The sequence below is a fragment of the Rutidosis leptorrhynchoides genome, chromosome 2 (assembly GCF_046630445.1).
Source record: "Rutidosis leptorrhynchoides isolate AG116_Rl617_1_P2 chromosome 2, CSIRO_AGI_Rlap_v1, whole genome shotgun sequence".
NCBI lineage: Eukaryota > Viridiplantae > Streptophyta > Magnoliopsida > Asterales > Asteraceae > Rutidosis > Rutidosis leptorrhynchoides.
The window spans coordinates 462,296,448-462,302,447 of record NC_092334.1 but is presented as its reverse complement, the minus strand read 5'-3'; positions in this window follow the sequence as shown (position 1 = coordinate 462,302,447).

The following is a 6,000-nucleotide window of genomic DNA, read 5'->3' as shown; positions in this document are numbered from 1 at the left end:
CAATATTCAGATATATTGAGTCAAAATAATTTCTTAACCCATTGCGTAAAATAGCATTTGGGTTCCCCGCAATATATGCGTCAAAGTAAACACATCGTAACTTATGGATTTCCCAATGTGATATCCCCCATCTTTTGAACGAAAGCCTTTTATAAACCAAGGCATTCTTGGAACATTCTTCGAATGTCTTACAAACTGATCTCGCCTTAAATAGTTGTGCCGAAGAATTCTGACCGACTCTAGACAAGATTTCATCAATCATGTCTCCGGGTAGGTCTCTTAAAATATTGGGTTGTCTATCCATTTTGTATTTTTATACTGTAAAATAGACAAGAGTTAGATTCATAAAAAAAATACTTATTAATACAACCATTTTTTACATATGTCATAAAGCATAAGCACACTATATTACATATATTACACCACACGAATACAACTATCTTATTCCGACTAGCTTGTTTCTTCTTCTTCGGTTTTGGTTTGTTTTGCCAAGTTTCTAGGGATATATGATGTTCCCCTAATACGAGCCGTCGTTTTCCACATTGGTTTAGAAAAACCTGGTGGTTTAGAGGTTCCCGGATCATTGTTACAACTTAAGGACTTCGGGGGTTGACGATACATATAAAGTTCATCGGGGTTGGAATTAGATTTCTCTATTTTTATGCCCTTTCCCATATTATTTTCTTTGGCCTTTTTAAATTCAGTTGGGGTAATTTCTATAACATCATCGGAATTCTCGTCAGAATCCGATTCATCGGAGAATTGGTAATCCTCCCAATATTTTGCTTCCTTAGCGGAAACACCATTGACCATAATTAACCTTGGTCGGTTGGTTGAGGATTTTCTTTTACTTAACCGTTTTATTATTTCCCCCACCGGTTCTATTTCTTCATCCGGTTCCGATCTTCTTCCGGTTCCGATTCTTCTTCTGGTTCCGACTCTTCTTCCGGTTCCTCTTCGGGAACTTGTGAATCAGTCCACGAATCATTCCAATTTACATTTGACTCTTCATTATTATTAGGTGAGTCAATGGAACTTGTTCTAGAGGTAGACATCTATCACATAATATCAAACGCGTTAAGAGATTAATATATCACATAATATTCACATGTTAAAAATATATAGTTTCCAACAAAATTTGTTAAGCAATCATTTTTCAAGTAAACACGGTCGAAGTCCAGACTCACTAATGCATCCTAACAAACTCGATAAGACACACTAATGCAAAATTCTGGTTCTCTAAGACCAACGCTCGGATACCAACTGAAATGTCCCGTTCTTATTGATTAAAAACGTTCCATATTAATTGATATCGTTGCGAGGTTTTGACCTCTATATGAGACGTTTTTCAAAGACTGCATTCATTTTTAAAACAAACCATAACCTTTATTTCATAAATAAAGGTTTAAAAAGCTTTACGTAGATTATCAAATAATGATAATCTAAAATATCCTGTTTACGCACGACCATTACATAATGGTTTACAATACAAATATGTTACATCGAAATCAATTTCTTGAATGCAGTTTTTACACAATATCATACAAACATAGACTCCAAATCTTGTCCTTATTTTAGTATGCAACAGCGGAAGCTCTTAATATTCACCTGAGAATAAACATGCTTTAAACGTCAACAAAAATGTTGGTGAGTTATAGGTTTAACCTATATATATCAAATCGTAACAATAGACCACAAGATTTCATATTTCAATACACATCCCATACATAGAGATAAAAATCATTCATATGGTGAACACCTGGTAACCGACATTAACAAGATGCATATATAAGAATATCCCCATCATTCCGGGACACCCTTCGGATATGATATAAATTTCGAAGTACTAAAGCATCCGGTACTTTGGATGGGGTTTGTTAGGCCCAATAGATCTATCTTTAGGATTCGCGTCAATTAGGGTGTCTGTTCCCTAATTCTTAGATTACCAGACTTAATAAAAAGGGGCATATTCGATTTCGATAATTCAACCATAGAATGTAGTTTCACGTACTTGTGTCTATTTTGTAAATCATTTATAAAACCTGCATGTATTCTCATCCCAAAAATATTAGATTTTAAAAGTGGGACTATAACTCACTTTCACAGATTTTTACTTCGTCGGGAAGTAAGACTTGGCCACTGGTTGATTCACGAACCTATAACAATATATACATATATATCAAAGTATGTTCAAAATATATTTACAACACTTTTAATATATTTTGATGTTTTAAGTTTATTAAGTCAGCTGTCCTCGTTAGTAACCTACAACTAGTTGTCCACAGTTAGATGTACAGAAATAAATCGATAAATATTATCTTGAATCAATCCACGACCCAGTGTATACGTATCTCAGTATTAATCACAACTCAAACTATATATATTTTGGAATCAACCTCAACCCTGTATAGCTAACTCCAACATTCACATATAGAGTGTCTATGGTTGTTCCGAAATATATATAGATGTGTCGACATGATAGGTCGAAACATTGTATACGTGTCTATGGTATCTCAAGATTACATAATATACAATACAAGTTGATTAAGTTATGGTTGGAATAGATTTGTTACCAATTTTCACGTAGCTAAAATGAGAAAAATTATCCAATCTTGTTTTACCCATAACTTCTTCATTTTAAATCCATTTTGAGTGAATCAAATTGCTATGGTTTCATATTGAACTCTATTTTATGAATCTAAACAGAAAAAGTATAGGTTTATAGTCAGAAAAATAAGTTACAAGTCGTTTTTGTAAAGGTAGTCATTTCAGTCGAAAGAACGACGTCTAGATGACCATTTTAGAAAACATACTTCCACTTTGAGTTTAACCATAATTTTTGGATATAGTTTCATGTTCATAATAAAAATCATTTTCTCAGAATAACAACTTTTAAATCAAAGTTTATCATAGTTTTTAATTAACTAACCCAAAACAGCCCGCGGTGTTACTACGACGGCGTAAATCCGGTTTTACGGTGTTTTTCGTGTTTTCAGGTTTTAAATCATTAAGTTAGCATATCATATAGATATAGAACATGTGTTTAGTTGATTTTAAAAGTCAAGTTAGAAGGATTAACTTTTGTTTGCGAACAAGTTTAGAATTAACTAAACAATGTTCTAGTGATTACGAGTTTAAACCTTCGAATAAGATAGTTTTATATATATGAATCGAATGATGTTATGAACATCATTACTACCTCAAGTTTAGTAGGTAAACCTACTGGAAGTGACAAGAAATGATCTAGCTTCAAAGGATCTTGGATGGCTTGAAAGTTCTTGAAGTAGGATCATGACACAAAAACAAGTTCAAGTAAGATTTTTACTCGAATTAAGATAGTTTATAGTTATAGAAATTGAATCAAAGTTTGAATATGAATATTACCTTGAATAAGAAAGATAACCTACTGTATATAACAAAGGTTTCTTGATCTTAGATGATTACTTGGAATAGATTAGAAAGCTTGGAAGTAAATTAGTAAACTTGAAGGGATTTTTGAAGTGTTCTTCCTACGATGATTATAGCTTGATTCTTGAAGTGATTTTTGATGAAGATGATGATTAACTACTGGAAAAATACATTCATAATAGTGTGTGTGTGTTGAGAGAGAATTAGAAAGAGAATTGGAAGTGAAATGGAGTGAATGATGAGTGGTAATTGGTGAGTGGTGAGTGGGGTTAAAAGGAGTTCTAGTTAGTTGACTAGCTCATGGTAGAAGTTAAAATTGATTAGTCATACATGACATAATCAAGAGTGGAATCCCATGCTAGTTCCTATTGGTATATACCCATAGTAAGTACGTTTTGAAGCTGTGTATAATACGGGTAAGAATACGACTAGAATTCTTGATGAAAGAAAAGAATGGGAAAGTAACTGTAACCATTTTCGTTAAGTATGAGTGTTTTGATATATGTCTTGAAGTCTTCCAAAAGTATTTTAATACATCTAAATACACTACATGTATATACATTTTAACTGAGTCGTTAAGTCATCGTTAGTCGTTACATGTAAGTGTTGTTTTGAAACCTTTAAGTTAACGATCTCAATTAATGTTGTTAACCCATTGTTTATTATATCTAATGAGATGTTAAATTATTATATTATCATGATATTATGATATATTAATATATCTTAATATGATATATATACATTTAAATGTCGTTACAACGATAATCGTTACATATATGTCTCGTTTCGAAATCCTTAAGTTAGTAGTCTTGTTTATATGTATATAACTCATTGTTAATATACTTATGGAGATACTTACTTATCATAATCTCATGTTAACCATATGTATATCCATATATATATCGTCATGTCGTTTTTACAAGTTTTAACGTTCGTGAATCGCCGGTCAACTTGGGTGGTCAATTGTCTATATGAAACATATTTCAATTAATCAAGTCTTAACAAGTTTGATTGCTTAACATGTTGGAAACATTTAATCATGTAAATATCAATCTCAATTAATATATATAAACATGGAAAAGTTCGGGTCACTACAAAAACCTTACCATTTCCTACTCATACATCCAATGTAACTCAACCTTTCGATTTAATACATAGTGATGTTTGGGGAATGACACCAATCACCTCTCATGCTAATTACAAATACTTCATGACTTTTATTGACGACTATAGTCGATTTACATGGGTATATTTTTTACGTTCAAAAGACGAAGTATTTTCTGTTTTCAAACTATTCCACGCGTATGTCCAAACTCAGTTTTCTACAAAAATCAAAATTCTTCGATCAGATAATATTGGAGAATACATGTCTAAGTTATTTCAAGAATTCTTACAGACAAATGGGATAATCTCTCAACAATCTTGCCCTTCCACACCTCAACAGAATGGGTGGCTGAAAGAAAGAACTGTCACCTTCTTGATGTTGTTCGTACACTTCTCTTAGAGTCATTTGTTCCTCCTAGGTTTTGGTGTGAAGCTCTTGCTACTGTTGTACACTTGATAAACAGATTACCCTCTCCCACTATTAACAATGTCTCTCCTTTCACTCGGTTATTTGGTGAAAACCCAATCTGATCTTCGTACTTTTGGATGTGTGTGTTATGTCTATCTTCCTACACATAAGCGCACTAAACTCACAGCTCAATCGGTTAAATGTGCTTTCCTTGGATATTCTACTCATCAAAAAGGATTTTTATGTTATGATCCTAAAGTCAGACGTATTCGGGTTTCCAGAAATGTTATTTTTTTGAAAATGAGTATTTTTTCACCTCTTACAAAGATCACGTTTCACCTTCATTTGTTGAGGTACCTATGTTCTTTGATCATGTAGCGAAACAACCTTCCTCACAACCATTATTGGTTTACCGAAGACGTAAAAACACCAAGAACAATAAGGAAACCACAACTCAAGAGCCCCCCCAATCGGATTTCCTTGGTGCTGATCCAAATCCAGACATTGATGCTGACCAGGTCCTAGCACCTACTACTGATCCGGTTGTTGATGATGTTCCGGTTGTGGTTGATCCTGATTTAGTTCCTACACTTGATGTGGACATACCTCCAGAAACTGTTGATAATCTTAGAAGAAGTACTCGAGAAAGAAAGCCCCCTGTTAGGTATGGTTTTGAAAATCCTACATCATTTGCGGCTACTTTGTCAAATGTTTCCATTCCTTCTTCTTATAAACAGGCAATGGAACATACGTGTTGGCAAAAAGCTGTTGAGAATGAACTTCTTGCACTTGAAGAAAATCAAACATGGGACGTGGTACAATGTCCTCCATCCGTGAAACCTTTAGGCAGCAAGTTTGTCTTTTCTATCAAGCTTCGTTCTGACGGCTCTATTGATCGTTACAAGGCTCAGCTAGTTGTTCTTGGGAATAAACAAGAATATGGATTGAATTATGATGAAACTTTCGCACTAGTAGCCAAAATGACTACTGTTCGAACCATATTAGCCATTGCCTCCTCTCAATCATGGCCTTTACATCAAATGGACGTCAAGAACGCTTTTTTACACGGGGACCTGAAA